Source organism: Falco naumanni, chromosome 4, assembly GCF_017639655.2.
Source record: "Falco naumanni isolate bFalNau1 chromosome 4, bFalNau1.pat, whole genome shotgun sequence".
Taxonomy (NCBI): Eukaryota; Metazoa; Chordata; class Aves; order Falconiformes; family Falconidae; genus Falco; species Falco naumanni.
The window spans coordinates 85,915,122-85,943,105 of record NC_054057.1 but is presented as its reverse complement, the minus strand read 5'-3'; the positions used below and the strand labels follow the sequence as shown (position 1 = coordinate 85,943,105).

At 45.5% G+C, this 27,984-nt stretch overlaps 1 long non-coding RNA gene across 1 annotated transcript; it reads left to right on the top strand.

Moving 5' to 3' along the window:
- On the top strand, nt 1-27,886 carry LOC121088082. The gene is made up of 3 exons (XR_005827819.1): nt 1-232; nt 20,134-20,243; nt 25,233-27,886. It is a non-coding gene; the product is annotated as an uncharacterized LOC121088082 (long non-coding RNA).
- Nucleotides 27,887-27,984: the final 98 nt, after the last annotated feature.

Below are 27,984 nucleotides of genomic sequence, written 5' to 3'. Positions count from 1 at the left end.
AGCGAGGCCTGGGAGCCTGCGCCCCTCTCTAATAGAGAGCTACCCACAACGCAGCTGTACAAGGGAACGCGGCCTGTGACGTGAGGGAGCTGGTGCTGCCTGGGCTGGGCGGGATGGCAGCAGGGTGGTCAGGCTGTGGAGCAGCTCTTCCTTCTGCTCCCTTTAGACCAACCTGAAAAACATCCCCAGATGAAAAACCCTACTTCGTCCTAGTCAGCAGCTGTCCTGCTTGGTAAGTGCTCCAGAGCGTGCTCAGGGGACCCCTGTGCGTGGCCGGGATTGTGCTTAGGCAGCCGTTTTCCTGCAGCTTCAAAGTAAATATGGAGATTTCAGGTGACAACGGGCTGCAGGTTTCTCTCAGGCCAGGCTGCAGCGGGTCTCACTGCTTCCCATGGCCGCACCACTGAGGCTGGGGGCCATGCTGGAGGCACGCCAGAGGGAGGGGGCTGTGGGGAGGCCTGGCTGTGGTCTTTACCCAGCCAGTTTTTAAATGCCTAAGTTGGTTTTAACAAGCTATAGGAAATAATTAATAATTAGGAGAGATGGAGTTATTCTAATTTACTAATGAAATTATATTCCTTGTTGATAAGAGCTGAGACACATAAGGATGTCACACTGTATAAGGAACAGGAGGTGGGTGTCTCCAGCAGGCTAATTTTATATACTTACAATGCCTTCCTTATCGTTAATAACCCCATCCTACATTTTAAAAGTGCTTCTCTTCCCAAAGGACCCCAGAATGCTTTATAACTATCAGCCTAGTCCTGAGTGCAGATACAAGTGATAATAATTTTAATAAGAAATTCATCAGATTCAAGTCAGCAGAGGGTGATGCCTTCTCCCAGGTCTGAAACGCAGCCTCTGCTAGGCTGGGGGAAAGCAGCAGCTCAGTCCCAGCATCTCCCAGCCCTTTTGTGGAAACTGGCTTAGAAGGCAGCTGATAGAAAGGAAAAAAGCCAAAGGAGCAGGCAGGACCCGCTGCCAGGCTCCCGGGATGGAGGCAGGGCCCTGTGCTTCGCTGGCTCTCAGCTTATGGGATAAATTAGTAGTTTGGCTGCTCTGAGCTTGCGTATGCTGTGGAAAGGAAGGTGTTGCTGATAAATATTATCTAACAGGAACCTGGTACCAATGAGGATCACACTTGCCATCTGACAGAGAGGGATGTTAGCTGAGAGGTGGCATGTGGGAAGTGACACGCTGACATGCACCTGCTCTCTGTGATGCAAAGTGCCACCATCCCAGAGTGTGGTCAGCTTGGGAGGAGCAGGAGACGTACGTTTGCTAGAAGTGTGAAGATTTTGGTTTTAAGTCCCAAGAATGTCCACTCAGTGAACTTATTCTAAAATTAGAGTGAGCTGTCAATTCTTGCTTGCCAAGGGAGGGCATGGGGTCGTCAATGTCATGATAATGCCACCAGGATCTTACAGGAGATTCTGCTGCTTTCAGTATGCCAAAGCTGAGCAGCTACTCTGAGTGTGGAAGTCTGCCAGGGTTGAACTGAAACCCTACTTCTGTTAAACTTGAGGATTTTTTTGCCATTGATTTCAGTGAGGCCACAGTTTTCGATTCTGGCCCTTTCAGTAATTGGAGCAAAACAGAGTAGAAGACCCTCATGACTGCTGGGTGGAAAGAAAATAATAGTGTATTGGTTTTGGCTTGAAAATTCCAACATTTGCTTGTGAATTTAAAATAGAAAATCTATTTGCCATATGTTTGATTCCAGAAGAACTACATCTCTGGAGAAACTGCTTCCTTGGGTTGCTTTGACTGGAGTGGGACTGCTTACAAATTTCTTTGCTTTTCCCTCTTCTGTTTTACTTCTCACATTTACCATTAAACTAGCATTGGCATTTCTATGCCATCTGGCTTTTTTTGTTGTTGATTTTTTTAAGGGGCTAGGGGAAGAAAGTTTCAGGGTAAAAGAGTCTGTGTTGCTAGACCAGCAGTCAAGAGAGTGAAGGGGAGGGGGAACCTAGGCTAAAATACTTTGCCAAGGGAGCCCAGGTTTCAAGGAGAGGTTTTAAGTCTTGCAAAAAGGAGAGGAAATCTCCGCACATCTGAAAGGCAGGTTGGTTCTGGCACAGCTAGACATACTCTCCACAAGGGCTGCTACAGTAAGAGGCACAGTGGTAGACAGCCCGAGAATTGCTGACATGCAGGTTACTGTTTTATTAATCTCTCTAGAAGCCAAGAAATATTTGGACAAATGAGGTTGTCCATTTTAAGGACTAGAAGGAAGTTTGAAGTCCCTCTGTACCCAAAGCCTCACATTAAGGTAGAGGTTGGTATGTTTGAATGAGGCTATTGTGAAAGGAGAGAATTGGACTTGCTGGCTTGGAGATTTCCCCCTGCTCCTGTTGGATTCATCAGTTCTTGTTAGGGTTTGGACAAGCCTGGGAGAGGCTATTTCCAATTAGAAGTTCTCAGCCAGAAAAAAATAACATAGGATTTCTTTTGAACACTTCATGCAAACAGTTTGTGGCATTCATAATCTTATCACACAGTTTCTTGCAGTCTCACATTTTCCAGACAATTGCGCTTTTTTCCCAACTTAAACCAAAGAGCTTAAACATTCAGTCTGCCCTTGCTGACCTTGTACAGCTGAGGAAAGAGGTCATGGTTGACATTGTCAGCTGAAGTGATTTCAGACACAGTGCCTGAGTGTAGTGTAAGCAGAAATTTATACTTTTTAATTTGCTTGGAAGAGTATGTTAAATGCCCAGAGAAAAAGCCTAGACTGGAGGTTGGCCAGTCTTGGCGGGGGCAGAGCTGGGGGCTGACATCAGCCTGGCCAGACAAGACCATGCATGCATTGACACACAGATCACCCTCTGCTTCACTTCTGGGGTGACAGGAGAAGAAGACATATGAGCCATGAACAAAATCATATATTGATCTTTCACAGCAAGTAATTTATGTAAATTGCACTAATGTATGTAGATAGAACTGACATTCTTTCCTGGGCTGTTTATCTCCAAAGTCCCTTGCAAAATGATCAGATTATGACTTTGCATAGCAAGAACGTCTCTTCTCTCAGCCCTACAGACCAGATATTTGTTTGTTGTTGGCATGGGCAATTTGGTTACTAATTCCCAGGGTTAATATACAATATCAGGCTATTACACTGCATTGTATCACGCTTGCTGAATAACATTACATGTGGTTTATATTTAATTTCAACTCCATTTGTAATTCTGCTGTGGTGGAGTTATATGACCCAACAGGGCTGTGGATGTTACCCGCTGTGTTTGTAATGCACTGAGTGGCTTCTAGTTCATCCTTTGCCTCTGCCTGCTTCTCCCCAGCTCCACTACTCTTGTGCCCACACAACCTCCTCCAGGTAAATATTTGCTAATCAGTGTTCTTTATCACAGCCCAAAATGAGACTTCTTATTCAACTGTTTCACAACTAATTAAACCACTTAACAACACTAAGGGGTTTTAATCTTTTTCTACATGTTACTGTTTTACTGCTGTATAATGCTTCCTAAAGAGATAATGGTGGGATGAGGCTTAACCCAGTGTTAAGAAAAAGAGCTGAAGACCTACATGGGGCATGGCACTAATCAAGCTCTTTACAATCTAAAGGACTTCACAGAGATTTAGAGGACCTGAGTTAATGCCTAGCTGTGCTACAGGCTTTCTTTCATGGCCTTGGTCAAGTCATTGAAACTATAAAGTCCTGCAGCAATTTGGGAGTACTTTCAAAAGTGATGTCAACACTTAAGAGTTCGCTGAAGTCTCACTGGAAGTCAGTGGGATTCATTACCCTAAGCCCTAATCCTTCACAGACTGAGACATTTGAATTTCATCCAGATTTCTGTCTTAATCTCTGAACATGGGGATCTCACAATCAAAGTTACATGGGAGCTTGTGTAGCAAGGCTAACGGCGGTTCTGCTCTTCACAAATGTGCTGGCAGTGGGCAGGGAAGGGTGGCTGCGAGATGTTCATCCAGGGTCTTCTGCCCAGCATTGGCCAGAGTGAGACAAGACAGATCTTCCCTGGCAGCACTGAAAAGCCAAACCCTCCCCTGCTGTTCTGGTGCATGAAATCCAGTGAGTGAAATGAAGCAAGTTTTTTTCGCCTATGAAAATTAAACCTAAAATAGGGACAAAGAAGGGTAAGGGTAAAGTTCTGCAAGCTCAGCACTGCGGGATGGGGAGTGGAGGGGGTGTCCGCACTCAGATTAGGCAGTTCTGGGTCTTCAGCCTTTTAAGAGTTCTTTCAGTCTTCACAGTCTTTATGAAACCAGTTATTTTCCTCTTATCTGCGTCCCTTTTAATTCATGTTGTTTCCAGTCCTCCATGCTAGGGAGAGTATTTGTGCTGGACTGTGTGGGAGCAGGGCAGTTGCTGAAAAGACTCCTGTAAGTATTAACAATAATAATGTGCACTTTATGACCATGGTTAGTATTAACAGACATTTGACAAACACTGGACTTGGAATGAAAGGCTTTTAAAGCCCCAGCCAAGCTATTTGCAATTAGAATACAGTAATGTACATTCATTTTGTATGTAAGTTGAGCTCACAAAAATCTCCTTTTTTGTCCATTAACAAAACCACAGTATCCCCATGAACAAGTCCCCTTAATCTTCACAGTGCATAGTCTGTGATCTTATCCTTAGAAAAGCTGTGCAATGTCATGCAGCTCCAAGAGAAACAAAAGCAAAGTCCAAAGCAAAATGGACTCTCTCCCAGAATAAATAGCACTGATTTGGGGGCGTACCAATATCTGAGGGTTGTTGCAGCTTGAATGAAGTGTACAATGTATTTAGATCCCAGAAAAGTGCAGAGGGCACAAATTCCTCCTGGTCCTGTATAAAAATGAACAGAAGTCAGAAATAAGGGAGTTGAGCAGGAGCACAGCAGCGACTCCATTTCCTCTCCGTCTTGAGTGTCTGTTCACGCAAGCTCAAAAATAGAGAGTAAGAGGCAGAGTGCACAGACAATAAATGTATCTGTAAACTGCCTCCCTGCTTTGCCTTTGTTTCACTATCCTTGTTACAGGACTTATAATTTTTTTCTGATCTCAGAAGTGTGCATGAAAGGTGGAGTCAATCTCGAGTCCCTCGGCAGATCACCACAGAGGGACTGGGGGCTGTGTTTCCACAGCCTCCTTGGGCTCCCATCTGCCAGCGCAGGGCATGTGAGCAATAAGACCAAAGGAGCCCTCCTGGGTTGTGGTGACCAACCCCAGCTGTTGCAAGCAGCCGTGTCACATAAACCTGCCCATAAATGTATCTGACAGCCTGCCCTCATTATTGCTGTGAAGATACTCTCCAAAAATCCACTCCTCTGACAGTCAAAAAACTTTCTAATTTCCAGACTATGTCTGTTTTTGTTGGATCTTATGTCCTTTAACTCTTCTTACACAAGGTTCATAACGGTACAGAGAACAGTTCCACTCTGCCTAGCCTTTCCCTTTTGACATCTCTGGTGGTTTTCTTCTCTTGAAAAACAAGCTGTCCATACTCCCTGCTCGGGCACCAGCAGTTTTGCAGGACTGGAAGCAAATGTTCCAGTCTGAATGACTTTCCTCAATGGAGCCTTATTTCATTTTCTGGTGGCTGGGCCACTCTGAAGGCTTAGAGGCAGCCAAAGTGAAGCACCAGGCAGTAGAAATCAAGGAAGCTTTGAGCTGTTTAAATACAGTTTATCCTTCTCTTTTGGATAAGCTGTGTTGACTCCTTTTCATAAACTAATATACCTGGATCTAACCGAGTGAAGAGTTGCGCAGATAGCCTTTGGTCATGGCTGTTGTATCCCCATCCTCCAGCTGACCTCTGTGTGTATGCTTGCAGGCATTGTTACTCCTGTAATAAGTAGGCAAGGACAGATTGCAAAGAAGGCAGAGAAGAACCTGACTCATTCCCAACCTTAAGCGAAACATCTGTCTTGCTGTTGTCAGATGAAATCAAATATTCACTTTTGCACATTAAGAAATTTAAAGAAAAAGTCCTTGTGGGGAGGGCTGTCAGCTCGCCGAGGAAGTTATTAAGTTGGACTTAAAGGATTTATGGGAAGAAGTGTTTTAGCTGCCCCCAGAGCATCATACTAGCCCTAGTGTTGTTCCAGTTATTTTATCTGACTGCCTTTACAGATATTTCGGGTAATTTACCTGCACAGCCAGCCTCAGAATTGCTATTTTGAACACAATTGCTGTTATTTGTGAAAGCACTACTCTCAAAAGCAATATTTCATCATTACTGTAAAACATCATCCCTGCAATTATCGGAGAGAGTGTCTGTAGGAATCTTATGGGAAACACTGTGACGCCTGAAGCAAGTCCAAACCCTAAACTTGCTCTCATTAGTGCCTGGCTGTGACACGACACTGTCTTACCCCAGAATGAGAGGAATGAGAATCTGGCCTTTGCACTGTCATGTGTGCAGGCACTGGATTAGCTCAGATGAGTCTGGCTTCTTAAAAGCACATCGCTTTTGGAGAAAGAGCACCACTTTATTTCCAACAGAACTCCAAATAGAGTACAACCCGATGAGGAGTTTCCCCTGCCTTGGAGCTAGCTCTCACGTTGCCTTCCCTCCAGCCTTTTCCAGCCAGCCAGCAGTGCCAGCACTCTGCAGAAGGTTTTCCAGACTCACTGGGAATTTAGGCTTGTGTCTTAGATGATCACCATACAACCCACCTGGCAACTAAAGGGTGGCAGCTTAAGAGACCTCATAAGGGAGAAAATGGGAAAAGGTGATCTTCAGTCATCTCTCTGTATGGAACATCATATTTCTTCAGCAGATCTCCCTGTCACAGTAAACTTGTCAAAGCTGGTAACAATTCACCAGTAAAAGAGGTCGGGGGGATTATAATTACAAAGACATGTCTTCCTTTTGTAAATTGTAAGTTAAAAAAAATAAATCATTTGGTTTTAGTCAGCTGTCCCCCTTGTCCTCTGGAAACAGTGGGGATGTGATATCTAAAAAAGAAATCAGAAAATGAGCAAACATCCATCAGAATGGAAATGTCTGACTTCAGGAGGGAAAAAAACCCCACATTTAAAATTGGAAAATCACCTCGACAAATTTCAACCTTCCATAGCCACTGCCTGAGGAAGGAGTTTGCAGGAAATCCTTTGCTCACTGTTAGGTACATGCACGGAGATGTAAAATCAGTTAAAGACTGTTACCCTTATCTGTTTACTACCAGAAATTTCAGATGAAAAAGGGCTCCATCTGCTTAGACATAGAGTTGACCTTCCCTAAAAAAAAGGCTTTTAGATACGGAGATTTTGTTTCCAGATTTCTTCTCATTTAATTTTACAGAATGACTTTACCAAATGGGAAGTGCGTGTGATGGTTTGACCAAACGAGAAATCCAGGTAGTGACAGCTGTTGTGGTGCCTCATATTATATAGTGCAGGCACACAGAGTGGGGGAAGGAAGGTTATTGGTGTTATCAAGACATCACTGACGAGTACAGCAATCACAGCAAAGCCTGACTGACACTTTCAGCAGCTCCTGTACTTAAATGAGCACAGATGTAGATACAGTAAAAACATATAAGCAAAGTCAGCTTCAGTGCAAGCCTCGACTGTGCTGCAGACAGGATGACTGACTATGCCCAGTCTTCTTCAGGCAGGTGGTTTACTTGCTAATTGAATGCACAACTTTTAAAATTAAAGCCATCCAAAGTTACCAAGAGCAGGATGAAATGTAAAGCTTCCTGTGACATTTATTCAGAGGAGTATATTGTTTTCCAGGGCTGCTTGGTTCACGTATCTCATTTTTGAACAAGCTGCGCTTCACTGTGTCACCTGCTGAGTTAACAATTTGTGACAATTACAGCAATTATTCTGCTACAGTAGCAATGCTGTTGCCCAAACATGTTCAAAGAATGGCTTTACTTAAATGAACAAGAATACCATGAACCTGCAAAACCACTTGTGGGTTGAATAATTTAATTTTCTGATTCTGTTAATTCACAGTATTGAAATACCAATAACTCTGTTCATTAACGGAGCAGTAGAAAAGTAGGAGATGATTGATGTGGTGCTTTGCAGAAGCTTTGCAGACACTTTGGGAGAACTCAGTTGCATGGTATGTGAACACATGTCTTCTCTGCAATGTGGAAATGGCCCAAGGCAAAGAATCAATTGCAAAGGTTGCCCTGAGGCTGGGTCTAGCAGGGAGCCAAGAGTAGGACACTGTCGTCCTTGCATCAGCAGAGTGAGCCCACAGTCACACCTCGCTTTGGGCTGGCCTCCATCCCAACGCCTGGGTTTGTGTCCTCCTGGGTGGAGGCTGCCCACAACTGCCCACTGGGCTCTGCACACACCTCTGGGCCCAGCTCCTGTATTTCTTATCTCTGCAAAAGACTGAACAAGCCATTTCTTCAAAGGAGGCAGTTGGCAAGTGCTTCTGTAATAACCAAGTTATTATATGTGCCGCTTTTTGTTTTGTAGCACTCTTCCAGCTTTATCACAGCATTTCCCATCTCTAAGCAGTCTGTATGACTCCTCAATTGACAGATGTTTATTCCTGAGGTCATGATCTTTCAGCCAGAATTTTACACAGAGACTTTTTCTTCCATTCCACCTTCGTATTTTAACAAGAAGTTGTGGCATGAAAAGGGGAGAATGATACTGAATACTCCACTTAATAAATGGAAATTCAACAAGGGCACTAGAGGACGTGACTACCTCATAACTTCCAAATTATGCTGGATGTGAAGTAGCGAGATTATTCTGGATGGGTCCACTTGATTTCTTGCCAAGGTCAGGACTGTGGCATTCTTGATGAGGAAGCGGTTGCTCGAGTTGCTTCATCAACTATTTACTTCAGGTTTAATGACATCTCAGTGTTATTTTTTATGTTCTTGAGTTGTTTGCTGTTTGTCACTCCATTTACAGCTGTGGAGGTCACCCATGTAATTCTGTGAAAGGCAACATATATCCAGATTTCTGTCAAGGCTGCACCATGTTTTGCCTCTTCATCTTAGTTAACATTACTTTGCAGTTTTAAAGTAATTATTTCTCTACCCTCAGTGATGACTGCTTTCTCATTCCTTATAGACTGGGTCCCTTCTGGTCCTGAGCTACCAAAAAAAAAAAATAAAAAATCTGTCCAGAATATGTTCTGTGAGGAGCCTGTACTTTACAAGTTCCTAGGGTTTTGCCTCCATTTCTCTCCTCTGCAAAGTATTAACCAGCTATAATGTGGGTCCCACCTCCATTCTCACACTAGATTTTAGGTCCAATCTGGGATCGACTGTTTTCAAGACTGTGTTTTTTGTGAAGTCAGTCATGTTGTAATTTGATTTTTCCCCCTTAAAAATCCAAGCCTTTTTCAACAAGATGAGGCTTCCTGGATCTCTGCTGGCTGCTGGATTTTCCCCAGACCAACAGTGACATTTGTGGAAGAGACACAAAAAATGCGAGGGAGTGCCACTGCAACTGTTGGGTGTTGTGGATGGGCAACAGGCTGTGGAAGAGTTAAAGCAGCACAGTGACAAAGCATTGAAATGTCTGCAGAGCACATCTTACCACCCATAAGTTCTCCCTGCCCTGAATCACCAGGCTGCCTCATGTTGGCTGAAAGTGTCTTCTGCACCCTCCTAAAGTCCCTCCATGGACAGAACAGCCAAATGAGAAACATTATAGCCTTGGTTATAGCAGACACCTTTTATAGACCTTGAGAAAAGGGGCTGGGAGGGACCCTGAGACATCTCTAGATTATCCTTGAGGTTATTCTATATTAGTGTTCAAGGTCAGACTGGACGGAGTTTTGAGCAGCCTGGCGTAGTGGAAGGTGTCCCTGCCCATGGCAAGGGGTTGGAACTAGATGATCTTTAAGGTCCCTTCCAACCCCAACAATTCTACAGTTCCATGATACCATCCCTAAGGATGGGAGCAGCCTGAAACAAAGAGCCCTGGAGACAGATCCCTCAGTGCCCCAGGCAGATCCTGTCACACTTCACCTTCCCTCTTGACAGCTGTCATTCCTACATTTTTGCCTAAATTTTCCAGGCACAAAATTCATTATTTCTTGACCTGTGCCCAGGCAACAAGCATAGCAGATCAGTCCCTTTCTCTTCTCACCAGTAGTTTTTTCTGAGGGGTCCCTCAAGGATGAGCCCTGTATAAGCTGCTGTTGACTTCGCCTATGTGGCCTGATAACAAAACAGTGACATATTATCTTAGCTTGCAGTTTTCCTCTGTGACAGCAAACACAAGTTTGTTTTTCCTAAGCAAATACATTTTTTCATTTCTTTGTCAGGGAAGGAATCACTTCCGCAGAGTATTTACAATGCAAAGCCCAGAGCTGTGCAGGCAGAGTGTGGTAAAAGATGCTTTCCTCTCCAGGATCCTGGGGTGAGGACTGACTGGCAAAGTTGAGCAGTGCCCTTCCCTGACTCAGAGCTGTCTTCTGCAATGCTCTGTGCACTGTGGGGCAAGTCAGGCATTAGAAGTCATGGCCCTGGAATATATATTTGCTTTCCATACAATGGAGGTAAGAAGTTGTGAGTGAAGAATTCAGGGCTTTCAAAATTAGTTTTGTTCTGCTTAGAATGAATATAAGGGCACAGGAGTTTCTGGAGAAAAAGAAACCATTCAAGACCCTTTGTGCCTCCGGCCGTAGCTGCTAACCCAGCACCCAGCTGACAGACATCTGAATTTGTGCTGTGAACCGCATCCTCTGCAGAGTTCATCCAGCAGCGTGTTCTCACTGTGTAGCTTCCTAACTCCTCTGCCCTCTTTCCTGTCCTCACCCCAGCTGGACCCTGCTCTAACTGCTGTGGCCCTCATTGCACAGATGGGGAGACCAAGGCACACTGAACTTGGCCAAGACAGTCTTCATCCAGATCCCTGCAATGCTTACATTCTTTTTCCTAGTCTTTTCACTGGTTTCTGTGAAACCTATGACGAGGTCACTCAAACCCAAGGTGTGCCCCTTGTAATTCAGGTTCCCCACATCAAGAACTGGTCACTGGTCAGGATTTTATTTCTTTTTTTTTTTTAGCTTAATGTTAGTTGTTGTGGTTTCTTTCCCTTTAGGAAAGTATAATTTATTAAAGCCAAAATTGTTGATGGGAGCTGATTTGACAAATTTCTCCGTTCAAAACCATTTCCTTTGGGGGGAAGCATTGAAACTGTTGAAACAAGCACATCTGTATTTTTCAAACAAAAAATGTTTTGATTTAGGGTTCAGAATAAGTTGAAAATATGTGGGACAAAGGAAAGAGTCAATTTTAGCTTAAAAGAAGAAATGACAAAAACATCTAAATCAAAATAAACCCTATTTTCATATCACTTACATACAATGGTTTTATAGCCCCAAATTATTTATTTAACAATTATTTTCATTCTCAGGCCGTGAAAAATCTCTGGTTTCAGTACTTGTCTTATTTGAAAGGGGGTATTTTTTTAGGGGTGCAGTGTGGAAAGCACCTCAGGTCACTAAAGCTGTTTCTTCCCCTCTGGCATTCAGAACTTCTCAGTTTGCAGACTTGGCTCTTCCCATCTGAAATGGGCGAAATCCCTCGTGGGTGTGGAGACAAAAGCCTCCGTGGGTGAGACTGCCTCCAGGAGAGGACATGACGCAAGCACCCCGTGGCAGTTCTCCCTCCTGCCCTGTGGCTCTACTTACTTTGTAAGAGCACCTGAACTACAGTCTCAACCCATGAGACTTTGCCCATACACACAAAACAACCAGGTTTTTGCAGCAGTTTGGGCCATGCTGCTGTCACATCCCCAGAACACCAATGCAACGTGTAAGACCCATTGGCTTCCCCATGTCCATCAAGAGGAGGGAGGATGGGATGCCTTGGAGATGGCCATGGCATCCCAAAGTGGCCGGGTTTGAGTGTGGGAAGGGCAGTGAAAGGCCATTCTTGATTCTCCTTTTCAGAGAACGGAAGACAAGCAAGCACTGGTCCTGAGTACAGGGAGTAACAAAATAAAGTTGGGCCATCTGCGGAGAGCTCAGTGCCTGCTGTCCCACCAGTTACATAAGGATACTGGGCGGTGATCTGACTACACCCAGGAAAGGGTGATTTCAAAGTAGACCAGGGATGAGGCAGGGTCTAGGAATGAATCAGAGTCCAGGGACTCGTGTCTGTGCTACAGAAGAGGAAGGCATTTGTTCTTGATCCTTGGAGGAGCGGGACAGCCTTTGCATTTGCCTTGTTTCCCAGTGAGCTCTCCAAAGATGTCTCTAATTTCCTCTAATTTTCCTCTTTCTTTCTGCATAGCTTGGTATCCGCTCCAGGTGTTGTCCCGGACTGCTGGCTGATTAAAGTGAACCAGATGAGAATATTTTTCTGATACTGAAGTGACTTTGGAACAGGCACCATCAAATTATGCCTTAACAATACTAACCTGTATTGAGTGCCCGATCCAAGACCTTATAGGAACCCTCGCACTTATTTGGTGACTTAGTGAAATTTGAATAGGGCTTGTAAGCCTTGATGAAAAATTTTACTTTACACCAAAATGTGGCACAGTCTGTGCTGGACCATGACAATAAATCTGCCTCCAAATTACCTGCATCACTCAGGCTTTCTTTAGATGAAAGATGGGCCTGTCTACTTCTTCATTCATCTTATCTCATTTCCCTGAGGAGGGCAGGAGAGGATGGGGATGCTGGGCAGGTGGCAAGGGAAGCAGAAAGGCTACTTTGGTGTTGTAGTTTAGGAACCAATAGTGTATTAAGAAACTATGAATAAATTTTGCCTCTAAATATTACTCTAAATGTTGCTTTACTTGAATTCAACAAGGACAATGTATTGACCTTCTCAAGGTTAATGGCTCAATGACTTACTAAGAAAAAACATATGCAAGGCCAAATTGATTCTTGTGTTAATTATTTCTCTGGACAATATAAAATGTATTTTAATACATTTTCCATGATACCTGAAAAGACATTTCTGCTCATCAGGTTATAGATGTTGCAGGCAATGACAAGGATGGTAGGAGTGCGCTGATTGCTTACACTTCCTTATATATGAGCATTTCTTCCACTGCAAAAACCCACCAAAAGAAGTAAATTTCCCATGAAATTAGATGAAATCTGTTTGCTTCTGCCCTGCCTTACCTCCAGTGCAAAATCTTGGCAGTTGAGCAAAAACTCAACACAATCCAATTTATGGAATCAATTGTGACAGCTCACATGAGTCTGAGTTTTACCTCCCCTGCTAGCAAATCCTTGGCAAAAAAACATCTGCAGCTCATTGTTAGCATATGGAAATAGATCTCTGGATATAATCAATGAGAGAGAGCCAGCACGAAGTGAGGGTGTGCCCAGTGCTGGCCTTCAGGGATGGCTTCTCATCCCAGTGCCTTGTCAATACTTGTGTCAATGACGTGGAGGAAAATCTGGAATCTTTACTAATAAAGAATGCAGATGACTCAGATTGGGAAAGTGGTAAATAACAACAACGAGCCATAGATGCAAGTGAGCTTGATCACTCAACAAATCAGATGCAATCAAAGTACGGCTTTTTTAATACAGCTAAATATATAGGCATGGGTACCTAGATGAACATATGCATATACTCATGAGAAATCAGTGTGGCTTGTAAATGTTCCATATGGGTAAATTATGCATTTTGCAAGCATTAATACTTTATTGCTGCCAGACTGGTAGGTTAGTATAGCTTGGAGGAGTATTTTCCTGATGTGTTACCAACATAAGAAAGACACAGAGCTGCCTGTGCAGTGCTCTTTTACACCATCTTCTGCTGCAGCCCAGTGAGGTTTGAGTGTTCTGACACAGCGAGGCAGGTTTTGAGTACAGGTTACATGAAGTTGTTACCATTACCTTGAGAGGTGGGCACTGAGGTTCCACTTTTCCGTGCTTTCCCTGTAGGAATTCAGTGCTCAGGACAGTAGGATGAGTGGCAGCTGGGGATTATTCTTCATGCATGTGCAGGGCACCTTATCAGCTCCATCCAGTGCAACTTTCCTTTTCTAGTAATCTCTTTGCTCATTACAAAATGAAGCCAGCCCCTAAATTTCACCAGAAGCAGGGTGTTGCTGCATTTGCAGAGTCCCTTGCAGATGCCTTTCCTATCTGTGGCTCTTTCTTCCCCAGGGCTGTTATTCCCTCTGTAATAGAAGTGGGTCTCTGGAGTGGTTGCTTTTGGTGCTGACAGCTTTCTGATTAATGGCAGTGACAGCTCAGTCTCCCCCTGTGTGCTGGGGAAAGCTGCACAGGGCTTTCCTCTCCCTCCTCTTGGCTCAGCCTTTACCTCTGTGGAAATCTATCCATCACAGCAACCACCTGGCAGGTAAATTCAAAACATGCCATCCAAGCTGAAAAAAAAAACAAGCAACATCAGCACAGCAGAAACAGTATTGTTGGAGGTATGAGGATAAAGTGCAGCAAAGTTTGTAGGGAGAGACAGCATCATTTATTAGACCATGTACATACTTGCAGGGGGGGGAAGTGGAACAAGCTTTTGGACACACAAAGATTTCTTTAGTCTAAAATCAAAGCAACCATCTCCCAAGCTGAACAAAGTTTGAGACTTAACTGCTCTGAGGTTACACTATGTTCATCTGTTAGTGTGGGGGAAAAGGGGGTTGATACCTACAGATCATCTGAGAAGGGCAGGAATAAAGTCACAAAGCTTCTTTGAACAGAGGCAACCAGCTGGTTTTCACTGCCCTGCTAATGGATTAACCAGGGATGGAAAAATTTACAATATATCATAACACCAGCAAGTCTGTTAGTCCTTGATTTTTAGCAGCCAGCAGAGTTGTGAATTTTAATTGCAAGATTTAAATGCAGAAACTATCTACCAAGGTCTTATTGTGCTCTTTGACTCTGGGAAAAGCTAGGAAATCACAGTTCTGAGGGCTCTGACGACGTGAGACGGGATGGGGGCTGTGTGTAGTGCGCCGAGGGGAGGGGGCTGACAGCCCTGCCTCTGCTGCTAGCTTGGCTGCGGAGCTGACAGGACAAACAGGCAGACTTGGAATTAATATTCCCTCCTAACACAATAAAAAAGTTAAACTTTGCAAGCTGAATCCCAGTATTACCAAGTGGGAAGGGAGAGAGCAGGACCATCAGTGGCAAAGAGCCAGGCAGACAAGACTGAGATCCAGGAGCCTGAACTCTGCCTGCGCCTGCCCACTGAGCATCCACATCTCTCCCTGCCGGCATCTAAGGCTAAAAAATGGGGCTGTTTGGAGCTTCGTGTATTTAGAAGCTGCCATTCAATGAGCTTGTGTCAAGCCACAGCAAACCCAAGGGCTGGGGTTGCACTGGAGCTCCAGGAGCATAGTTGGAAATAAACTTTTTGGCCATAACGGCTAAACAACAGAAGCCACTGCTACTGCAAAAGAACACGAGCCGGGATGAACCTTACAGTGATTTATTCCTTATTGCAAAGGCTGGGGCCCAGGAAGGAGAGAGCCAGGCAGGAGGGGGGTGTGAAGTTCGAGGCAGACCATCCTAATCCCCTCTTAGGCAGAAAGCATTAGCACAGCCTTGGAGAGAATTTGTTGGACTCAATGGGGTGTGTCAGGCGAGCAAAGCGCTCGGCAGAGCTGCTGCTCACTGCACAGGCCAGTAGCACCCTGAGCCTTTGCCATCTTGTCAATAGAAGGAAGGGAAAGCAGTTTAATCCAAGCTCAGTGTGTATTGGAATATAACCTAAATAAGACAGCCTGAAAGCCCAAGAATAAACCGGCAAGGAAAGAAATCTCTTTGTGCTGTGTGCTGTCTGCTGAAACTTCCCGCTTCTGAGCTGGAAAAACCTTTTTTGTCTCTCACTTTGGATCTGTTTCTTCGTTTCCTTTTACACAGGCAACCGAACAGCACTGTCTGCTGCCCTCCCGTCCCAGCAGCCTTCCCCTTCAAACATCAAAGCTGGGGCCCACGTGAAAGGGAGCACATGGCAGACCAGGAAGATCCCTTGACTGAAAGATTTTTTGAAAGCTGGTTAAAAAATTAATTGCAGCGTTGAGATTGCTGTCTGCGGTTGCTTCCTAGAGCCAGTGAAGCATTCATTGTCAGGAGGGTAACAAAGAGGAATTCTTCAGGAAGGCTCTAATTTTTGAATTGTAGGGCCCTGAGGCAATTTTCGTGTTTATCAAAGGACTCAGACTTCCAGCGGTGTTAGGGTTTGAAAACCTGGGTTTTCAATCGATATTTCAAGAGGCAGACGCTGGCTGGTACGCTGCATCAGGTACCCCCCCGCATGACTCCCAGCCTAGCTCTCACTAGCTCTGTCCCTCTCATGTATATGTGATGCACAAGGTCACTGCATAAATACTTCACACACTTCATTTTCCTTTACACAAGGCAACTGGTCTCACTTGGGCAGTTGGATCATTTTGGGTGGATTCTGTGATGTCTACAGTGGAGTTCCCACTGGTTGAGGCTGTTTCTCAGTATGGACACAAATGGCATGGGTTTACTTTCAATGCAGTCTGGTGAAAATAATGTCTATAGAAGATGATATCTCTAACCTTGCTGCCTAATTTGGGTGCAACTGCCCAACAGGTTTAAAAGTTATTAAAAGGAGACTACTCCTCTTTCTCTCACACACACACACACACAAACACAGGATAATCACGTAAGCCTGGTTTCCTTGGGAAACCAACTGAAAAAATAGCACTAGCACATAAACATACTGTAAGATGTGAAAACAGACCAACAGTCCTTCCAGTTGGGGAACATGAGAAAAGCCACCAGCAAAGTGCCCTGAGCTAGCAAGGTCAGCGCAAGTAGGCTGCAGCTCAGAAAGGGGAGCAGGCAAGCACCTCTCCCCAGGCTGCAAAAGCAGCATATGAATGTGTGAACGCTTCACTAGCTGCTCTCTTTGAGCTCGAATGAAGGCAAAATTGCTGTTAATTAATGCATCACATAACAGTATAAATCAGAGTCTGCCATGGCAAAGAGAAGTTCACAAATGGCCAGTTATGTGTGGAAGTAAACTGTGGGTAACAGCAAGTGGCCTCCTTAGCAAGGGGCTGAGGAGCAGCTGCCTGGGCAGGTGACCCGTGTGAGCTCCCCATGTTTGTGTAGCTACCACTGGTCCTGTGTACATGTCACCTGGGAAATTCCCATGGGACACCCCAGGGTTACTATGGCCCAGTGCATTTGGACTGCTGGGAAAACAGCACTGGAAATGCCTGCAGGACTGGCACAGCCAGTCTATCCACTCTCCTGCAATTTCTTCATACCTATGACACAGTGTAATCAAAGAGGAGAAAACCTCCATCTGCAAATCAGTTCCAGTCAGAGAACTCATGTTGTCTAGACCAAACGAATGGGACAGTGTGTGCCAGGCCAGATACTTCTGCTGGGATGCAGCACGGAGTGATGCTCACAGGGAGAGCCCAAGAATTGAGACTCCTCGGGGGTAGCATGCCCATTACTGTCATGTTGGTCTTGCTGTAAGGCACTGAACATGCTGTATAACACATGCTGATTTTCAGCTGGGTTGTGTTGACCTGGACAAGTCATATTAAAGCTAAAAGTTTTGACATCTCACTCCTTGAATTCTGCCTGCCATGTAATTAATCCCACTGAGAAAAAAATAAAATGACTAGCTGCCTGCCAAGTGGTGAGGTGAAGCTGCCTCAAAGGGAAACCTTCAAACACCGTGCTCTGGCCTCTTTATTTTCCTTTCATCATTTATTTGGCTATCTCAGTGCTATGTGCACACACACACCACATCCTGTTTAAACGCACACTGCATCCTCCTCAGGAAAGGATGATAGAAATCACTGTCCAAGATCAAAGCAAAGTGCAGCTTATAAACAAGCTGAGATTAAAAAAAATGCAGAAGTGTTCCTCAAATGTTTCATCTGTGATGTTGCTTCATTGTACAAGGGACTGGGAGGACCTTCACTGGAGTTTGTGTGCAGTCCTGGGATCTGGCTCTCAAGGGGAATTTCAGGCTGAGGCAATGTACAGAAGGTCAGCCAGGGCCAGACCCGCCTGACTGCCGTGAGCTGATAAAGAGACACCTTTCCCACCAAAATGAGCACTAATTGCTCCTAATAGAAGATGCTGAGAGTAAGTACAGAGAATAGAAAACTTTGTAAAGAACAAAGATGTGGGAGAACCCAGCCTTGTAATTTAGGCTAGACATTAACTGACCTTTTCTAATCATGGGAGAAGAAAGACTCTGGGATGGCTTTCACATGGAAATAAGGAGACCAAGATGCTGATCTAGTTTTATAATGCAGCTTGGTATGTTCATGAGGAGAGACCTGTGAACTGTGTGCAGAACTGGTCATCCAAAGCTGTCATGTCCAACAGTGGGAATATTTTGCTCATTGTGTTGCAGTAATAAAAGGCTTTCACCTTTGGCCATATGAGAGGTGGGAGGGAGTTATCAAGGCTTCAAAAGTAGCGTGTAAGTGAGAAGAACTCTGTAGAAAAACTCTTGCACGGAAGAGGGAAAGACCTGGTAAGATCTGTAGACCTGCGTACCCTAAGCTATTGATTTAATTAGCTCATAAACATCCTGTTTGGATGTCAGTGATTACTGAGCTGAGGGTTGGATGCAGTCACGATGGTGGTGAGAAGAAAAGGAAACCTGCATCAAACCAGATATTGCCAATGAGAAAGGAGAGAGAAGCTACCTCCTCCTGCAGTCCTCAAATGCTACCCAGCCCAGAAAGAGTGAGCAACTGAAAAAGTGGCAGGGCGGTGAAGAAAACCGAAAGCAGAAGTGGTGTCCTAAAAAGATGAACAGGACTTCTTGGTGATTAATAACTCCTTGACCTGAATGGAACAAATACTAGATGGAAAGTGGCTGGGATAAAGGCCAGGAGGAGCTGCAGATGCATCTCTCTCTGGTCTCCTGAAGACACCCCGTGCCTCTAAGGGAGCATAAGAGCACCAAGTGGGTAAAGAGTCACTGGCCACCAAAACCACCTTGTACCCGAGGAGAGGAAAGCTATAAAGGAGAGTGGGTTTGGAACCACTTCCTTCACATCTCCTTCCCACCAGCCGCCTGAAGACAGTGGCATTACTTGTCTCCCTCGAGAAGCTGTGCAAAGCCCTGCATGACAGGCAAGGAGGCACTCCAGCACTCCAATCGTGATGCCTTAAATAAACTCACGTAGGGTTAGAAGATTAGGCCCAGGAGGATGAATTGAATAAATCTTGCCAAGGGAACTTGATTGCCTTTATGTGATATAATTACAGAGTGAACTGAAGGAAGGGAAGAGAGCAGCTGTACTTGGGTATATGCAGGGAGCTGAGTAAAGGCGCTTGGTTACCATGCCTCATAAAAAATGGCACGTTCAAATTTTCTGGCTAAACAATAGCTAACTTTGTAAGAAGGTGATTTTGTTCTCGTGAGAAGCCCACCAAGGAACAGTCCATGTAGGAGAAATCCATCATTCTCCAAGAGGAGCACTCCTAATGTCTTGCCTCTACCAAGTTTTTTGTAGTGGGTAGAACTCTTAACACCACAGGCCGGAGTTAAAACCTGCCCATTGTTTTCACACCAACTGAAATTAAAGGCTTCTGAAGGGAAAACGTGGGTCAACTGCTATGAATCAACAGAGCTCCATGGAGGACCATGGATTCCTGCTGATTGACCCCAGATGGATAATCCAGCTGGTTCTGATTTGCACTGGCTTTACCACTCTACATTTTCATTCGTAGACCTTCCAGGATAGTTTATGTAATCTATTAGGATCCACCCACTGATCTCCAAATAGTTTTAAAAAGCCAAAGGTGCTTTTTGTGTTTCTGAGATTGATATCTTGCTGGCAGCATGATTCAGGTTTCCGGCAGCAGGTATGAGGTTTAACTGCAGGAAATGAGCTTATTTTTAGACGAAGAGTTCGCTGGAGGTTTGTGTAAATGGATTTTGCTGGGTGTCCTGTTTCTTAGGTAATTGAGTATAAAATTTTAACTCTTGCTTTTAATATAGAACCTCATCTGAAGGAAGAGTTACAGAGTGGATCCAGAAAAGTTCATACCCAGCTAAATACCTAAGGCTGGGGGGGATGCATGAACTGACAGTCCTGGAGACTGGCAAATTAAAACATCCATGAAGTTTTCAAGCAGCAAATAATGTTGGGCTAAAGAGAAAAGCACTGGTTTTGATTCAGTTTTAACCTGAGGCTTTTGATTTTTTTGTGACAGCACCTTGAAAAAACAATGGAAAAGTCTAAATTTTCTTATGGAAATATTGTGTGTTGCAGAGGATGAATTTCCAACTCAAAAATCAAACCAAAATCATGATGACAGAAAAACACCAATTGGCCTTAAGCAACTATCCACTTGTATCCAGAAATCTGGACCCGTGGTTGATGTAAGTATGCGTAGAAATGAACAACCCATGGGTTCAGCCTTTCTTTCTCTTCTGTGGGACCAGGTATCCATTTTGTTAGTGTTTTTAAAATCTGTTCATCTCCTCCTCTCCTTGATATGATAAATTCTGTTATTAGAGTGCCAGCACCTCCTCTCTGAAGCCCTCGGTGGGTGCTCATTCCTACTGCTTGTCTGTGATGGGAAGGGCTGAGACCTGCCCAGCTCATTTCACATGGCACAGAGCTAATCTCTCCAGCCTGCCCAGGGGAAAAAGAGCAGATTAGCACTGAGAAAAAGCTTTTATGGGGGAGCAAAGCAGCGACAAACAATCTGCAGCTTACATCAGCATTGGATACAGATGTCTGAGTCCGTAACTTGCTCCCAGCCTGCTAGCCTGGTAGTGCCAGTGCTCCAGCATTCAAAAAGCCTTTCACTGCTGCTCCTTTTAGGGGGCTTTTGTGGAGGGGGAGGATAGAGGGCTGGCAACATGTTGGCAGAGATCTGGGAGGTGGGGATGAGGGTTAAAGCTTGAATCCTATCAAGTTCCTTCCCTTGACAGCTCGAGGAAGGGGAAGAGACCACCCCCTTCCCTTCTGCACAGCTATTCCAGCCTGAAAAAGCCTAATAAGAAGGATAATGGATTGATTTAACCTTTAAGGGAGGCGAGCGTGGCTGTGCATCAGCTGCTGTATGCACAGCCCCCAGCTCGGCGTGAGCGCATCCGGCACACACACACATGCACACATGCCCCACGGTGCTCCCATCACATGCGTCGATCCATGTGAGAGTAGATCCGACACGGTGCAGGAGACATTCGCCCACGCAGATCTCATTAGTTGTCTCGAACAGGGAAGGAAACGAACATGACTGGAGAAGTCCTAGTCCTCCTTTCTGTCTCTCTTATGCACCCATGCAGAGGGAGGGGGGGAAGGGGGTGAGGGAGCAGCGTCAAGAAAAGCTTGGGGGGGGGTGGGATTAATGAGCGTGGCTGTGCTATAGTGTTGAATTTTTCATATGGCCTGAAGTATAATTGTAACACAGGAATTAGTGCTCTGGGGAGTTGTTTGGCTGTTGCTATCGGGTGTTTTTTAGCTATTGATGCACAGGGGGTAGATGCAAAAGTTGGTTGTGCTGTGCTTTGAGGAAAAGCCAGCAAAGTGAAGGTGTCTGGAGTGGGCTTTGGGGCAAGAGCAGGAGGATTTTTACCATCTGAAGTGTCAGGCTCACTGCTGCTGACTGATCCCAGCACCATGCTGTCTCTGATGCTTTCTGTGGGGCCAGCTCTGCATCAGGACATTGCTGTGCCCCGGGGCCCTCAGAAGGTGGGGAAAGGCCATGTTGCCCTCCACCCTCCCCTGTCCATCTCTTCTGTCACAGCAGGGGCTGAATGAGGTTAGGGAGTGCCCAGGGAGTGTGGCACAGTAGGATGGTGTCTCAGTGCATGTCTGTGCCTTTCTCAAGTGTGCAGGCTTCGAGGCTCCTGCAGGAAGGACTTCATCCAGGGCATGGTGGCTGCTCCCACTCCTAAATCCAACCCCGTCACACAGTTCTGGCCCATCGTGTTGGCCCTGGGCTTAGTGAAGAGGCCACATTTTCTGAAAGCTCTTGAAGCTGTAGGTCTGCCTGTATGGTGCAACTGGAGCAGCAGAAGGGGTATGCATCCAACAGGAGTCCAGGTCAAGGTGAACAGCAGCTGGGGATGGAAACCCTGGGGAGGCCCAAAGGGAATGAGGATGGAGGGAAAAATTCACTTCCTACTAGAACTTAGTTATTATTCGTAATCAGTAAAGATGAGATGCTATTAGCATGAAGAGGCTTGCTAAGATGCCACCTCTTTAGAATCTGTGCATATGTATTTCAGTGGAAAGTGTTTTGCAGTCAGGTGCAATGCCTTCTCCTCCACTGGCAGCTTTTCAGTCTAGCACGGAAAGCTGTGCTGTAAACTTACAGGAGTTTACAGAGCTTCAGTGTGCGTTTGCAGATCAAACCATTTCTCTGCTTTGCAAGCCCACAGCTTCCAAATCTCCTCCCTAGCATAAAAGCACACTGGACTGAGCAAGTGCCCATAGCTGAAAGGGAAAAGCTGGGTGGCTTTTTTATTTTATTTAATCCACATTATAGCCAAACCATGGGAAATCCTGTTAAAAGATCAGTGCGGATTTTCTGAGTTGAGGGAAATGTTACATCTCAGTCAGGGAGTCCTTCGGATCAGCCAGGCTTCACGAGGACAGAACCACTGCAAAAAAATCCCTGAACAAAGGACAGGGAAGCCACACACTGATCAATTTGTCAGCCCAGTTCTTCATTTTCTTAGTATTTTTCAAAGAGAAAAGGGAAAAAAATACATTGAAAAACTTTGTGCTGCTTGCAATTGCTGATTTCATATTGTTTGTTTCCTTCATGCCATGTTGCTAAGGGGAGAAGCACCTGCCCTGGGAAAAGAACAAAAATCAGGTGCGACAGGGCTGCTGCCAACATCGTGGGATCCCCAGGGCTCGGATTTTGTAAGCTGAAATAGGAGAGATAACAAATGAAGGCAAAGCATCTGAGAAGCCTAAAAAGCAATGGATTAAGCTGGGCACAGACAATGAGAAGGTGAACCCCAGTCTGCTGAACTGAGATACACTCTCTGCCATGCAGGCAGGGATGAATCAGGTTTTCCTACCGAGTGGTGCGCAGCCCTGTGGGGCTAGCCGGGGGTCTCGCCCCAGTGCTTCAGGCAGTTGCTCAGTGCATAGCATCCTCCCTCCGTTGGGATAAAGAACAAAACGTAGGCAGGGTCATGCCCAGAAGAGTCAATGTTGGTCTGCAGGTGCCAGGCTGGGGAAAAGCCAGGCAGATCAGGAGAAGGAGGGAGTGCTGATCCCCCAGAGGTTTTCTCCTTTCTGGTGTCAGAGAGAGCAAAAGAGTAAGCAGGGCTGTGCCAGCCCAAGGACTTATTCCGGCTGTGCCCTCAAAGGAGTGGGGAACAGGGCAGAGAGGGAACAGGAGGTCCCAAGGCACACGCTGTGGGATGCTGGATTATGTACCAGGGACCCGCCACTACCGCTCTATATTTTTCCTCAGACTCCCACTGCTGGGCAGGGTTCGGCTAGACGCTTGGTTTGACTCCTTGCATCCTGGGAGGATGGAGAAGCTTGTCTGAGCTCCCAGTGGGGAAACTGAGATCTGCACAGTCTCCCCCAACACTGTGGTTCGGATGCAGCTGGGGCTCAGTGGGGACTCCAGGTCCACTCCCCTCCCTGGAGCCTGCTGGCAGCTACTTACGGAGAAGAGGCTTTTTCCAGCCACGTGCAGGAGCCCACACGTGCTCCCCCAGCCTGGCCTTGGCCTTGAAGCTGCTGCTGAATGCTGAGGCATCAGGGAACATGCCAAAATACCAGTTTACAGCCAGGTTTTTGTGCTGGATGCTTATAAGCCCCTTCTAGTCCTTTCATTAGCAGTGGGCAGGTCAGGGAAAGAGCTGCCCCAGCTCCTCGGTGCTCTTACCCATCCAGCCATGCTCAGTACCTCGCATTCCCATGTGCAGGCACTTCCCTCATGACCTGGTTGGCTCCAGGTGTTTTCTGTTAAAGCTGCAAATATTTTCTGTAGGTTTTTTTAACCTTTCTTTTGGGAAAAAGAACAAAAAGATTTCTAAGTGACTTTAATTTGGGAGGCTGGAGTATTTCTTCCTCCTTCTCTCCCTTTTATTCTCTGTCTTTATTTCTTTGTCTGCTATCTAAACAATTTGAATTCCTCAGTAGCTACTTTCTCTGTCTCTTCTTTTCCCAACCTGTGTGCATGGGGTGGGACAGCATAGGGATGATTTATGTGGATGGGAGAGCTAAGGTGGCCCAGTAGATGAACAGTGGGAACTGGAGGACACAAGCAGAGGGCACTGTGTCATCCCCAGCTGCCAGGGACAGCTCCTGCTGCATCGCCAGCCCTGTCCTTGGCCACACAATGTGGGGCCACCCCACATACCCAGGACAGCACATTTGCCAGGTCGCTGCACAGACCCCTTTTCCAGCAACAGCCACCCCTGCAATCAGAAGTGAGCCACAATCCCAGTCATCCAGGGAACTTCCCTTGCTTTCCACGCAGGGCCCCATAAAGCTAAAATTAGCAGTGTTTCCCTCTACAAAGCAAGTAATTAGTTCAGGAGAGGGCACAAGGAGAAGCGTGAAGAGAAAGGGAGCTCCCCTTATAAAATATTTACCTCCTCAGCTTCAGTGAATGCCTCCTGAGAAATTTTGTGGAACAGTCTAATTAGGCTCAGCGCTCTACTTTTGTTTCCTGCATCTTCTGCCCTCCTCTTTGCTCATCCTTTATTAATGGGGCCTTTGCATGACATGACGGGATGTTTGTTTCCTAAGGGGCTTTTTATCCCTTTGTTCTTGCACAAGAAGGGAAAATACCATTACATCTAACAGAAGGGAGTTTTCTTAAAAGATGTGCAGAAAAGTATTTTAGATGTTTTTATTTATATATGTGTGTGCATATGCGTGTCTATATACATACACACGCATTCCTGAAACACAAGCAAGTCTTTCTTGTGTGGACCTGCAGTTCCTTACTGTAAGTCCTTTTCCTGATATTTACCCTAGATGTACCTTACCCTTTTTAACTTAGGGAATTTCTTTCTAGTGACACCATAGCTCAATGATAGAAGATCAGTTTCAAAATGAAACACGTGGTCTGAAAAGTATCCAGTGACATCTCATTCGACTTAGACTCTTTCTAATGTCAGAATCAAGTAATTGTTTTATAAAACTCGAATTTGCTAGAAGGGCTTAATGCATGTTTTAGTACAACTGAGTAATAAAGTAATTGTAGATTTATTGCTGCTCTTAATACTAGGGGAAAGATACGTTGTTCCACTTGGGACCACTTAAGCATATAGTGTTTTAAAGGATACAATTGGGCAGCACAGATTTATTATTTGTGCTGAGTGAGAAGTGTTGATTCACCTCCCTTTTTCTTTTTTTTCATGTGGATTTGGGGGAAGAAATGGAAGCGTGGCTGTGCAATGCCTTACCCGCAGCCATTAGGGATGGAAATCTGGCTTGGCTCTCCCCAGCTGCCCAGAGCCTTCGTGGCAATGCCAAGAAAATGACCTGCTCCTGTCACAGCCCCTGGCACTCGGGCACACATTTTTATCTCCAGTATAAAGTGCAGCAAAAGACTGTTCTGAATTTCTTCATGTAGTGAACGAGCTGCTGAAATAATACTGGCTGGCAAGCCATTATGTATTTTTTATTACTAAGATAGTAAAATATTGAAATGACTTCTGACAGAAAGAGAAGAGCAAAGGAAAACACCCAGGAGAAATTATTTTATCTCAGAGGTTTTAATTGAATGGTGTAAAACATTTTTATGGTAAAAGAAAGATGATTTATTTTGCTGTTATGATCATCTATGCTATAAAAGAGTGCCTCCTTTGAAAAGCTTACACACTCCTGTGTTTACCTGCTATCATGTATTTGGGGGTTTCTGCTGCATAGATGATTCTCAAGGATAGGGGTTTTTTTCCCTCTCCACCTTTTTTTTTCGTTCCTTACCACTGCCTAAAATCTTGTTTGTTTATGTGATTGACTCTGCAAGGGTTTTGCAATCCTCTGAGAGAGCAGGGGAAGGTGGCCATGAGCCCGGCACGCTTATTAGCAAACCTGAGCCTGACCTTTTCCAGGGGCTGAGCCGGAGCCCCGTGCACAGCGTGGGACCATGCTGCTGTCCCCAGGAGCCAGTCCCCACCTTTTCTCCATGGCAGAGATGAGACCCCTAAGAAAGACATTCACTCAGGGCTGGTTTTTGTAACGTTCAGCAAATTTCCTAGTGAATGGGATTTGCCATCTGGTAACAGTTCGTTACACGATTTGATTGTTTCCTGGAGAATCCTAGAGATGCTGTCATTTAGCAAATGATTCTTGCAAAAGAGCCAGTTAGCCCTGTTTTTATTCCCTCTGAATGGCTGGAAAGCAGATTTCATTTTGAATTTCAGACTGGTTGGTCCTTCATTCCAGCCTCTCGTGCACACTGTGCCCAGGGAGGGACCTTGGTGCCACGCGAAGGCTATGACACTGTGAGCTCAGGGGAGCAGCTGGAGCAAGAAGGTCCCGTTTGCTGCTGATGTGTGTTGGAGGGTCTAGGGTGGGAGCTGCGCTGGGTCACGGGAAGGGGAGAGATTTGCTGAAAGAAGGCAAAAAGCAGCAGTACCCTGAGAAACGTGGAGGTCTGTATTTTATCTCTGGTTGTCAAAGGGAGAGGTTCCCTCCTCAGCCCTCAGTGAGGGTGTGCGGTGTCATGGCACAGGTCTGTGAGGATTACCCAAAAGCAAACACAGTCCAAGAGAAATTCAAAAGTCAGCAAATGCTGCCGATGTGCCCTATTTCAAGGGGATTCAACCACCAAGATGGATCAAGGTGGACACATGCGCAAAGCCCCTCATTTTGAGGGGCTGGATGGGAGTATGTTGGGGTTGATGATGTTGATGGCCGGTCCCATCTCCTCTCCCTGTCTGGTGAGCAGCAATTTGGAGCTGCAACTTTTCCATGCTGGCTCAGAACTGATGGGGAGAAAAGGGGCAGGCAGGCAGCACTCAGTCCCACCTGGCTGCTGCTAGGGACCCATGGGTGGGCCAGTGGGTGCCCCTTGCCCAGCATCCATCCCTGGGAGCCATGCTGAACTGCCTCTGTTCTGGGGCTCTGGCAGCACTCACTTCGCTGACACTTTTAAAGAGGGCAGCTGTTCTCCTCTTGCTGAAGCAGCCTCCTATTGCTAAGGCAAGATGATTGCATTTCATACCTTTCCAGCTCTAATTTGCACTTCTTTGGGGAAGATGGTAGGACAAGTTATATCAGAGCAGCTGCTGTCTCACTAGGTTTTAAAGGAAAATGAAACAAAACACTCTGTATTTCTTTTAAGTTGTTTTAGTGCTTACAAAGTGTGCCTGGCTGACCTCTCGGAAGGCTGAACATCTGTGCCAGCAGAAATGAGGATGTTCTAAACCACTGAGAGGCAGGTTTTTGGGGTCCTCCTTCCTGCTGTTCTGCTATATGCCCCCAAATAGGGGACTGCAATAGCACTGCATGTTCACTTAGTGCCTACCTGGTACCCCAAAGTACCTGGTGCTGCCTCCTGAAACAGCACAGCTCCTCCCAGGTGCGAGCCAGTGGATTGAAGCATTTTTTTTTCTTAATTACTTTTTCTGAACAGGCTCCCTGTAGAGGTGACTGTCCCTCCCTGAGGGGACAGCCTGGTCCCCATGACCAGGTCAGGGCTGGCCCATATGCTTGTATGTCATCAGCTGAAAAGCTGCTTCAATCTTATCATCTTGCCTGAAGTGCAAATACGGCTGCCACGGCTGCTTTTCTTAGCAGCCTGGTAAGGGCGAGTACCTCCAGGACTGAAGAAAAAAGAATTCAGTGGTGAGATTATACAGAGAAATGTGGGCTGACTTTTAAAGAATATGTACGCTACAGAGCAAGTGAAACCATAGGCATTGTTTTGAGTAATTTCTGAAGATTTTTTAAAAACTATTTTTTATTTTCCAGTCTGCTAGAGCAGACTGCTGACACACTGGAAGGAAACCGTGGGGTGCATATGTGATAAGGATTCTCTCGCTGTATTTCTATTGTTTTTTGTATTAAACACTGACATTAAACCTCGTACATTTAACGTGTTAAATCCTGTCTCAGTGTTTCTATAGAAACAAGCTGGCTGCTCATTACAGCATGAGGATTCCCAGGCTGACCTCATCA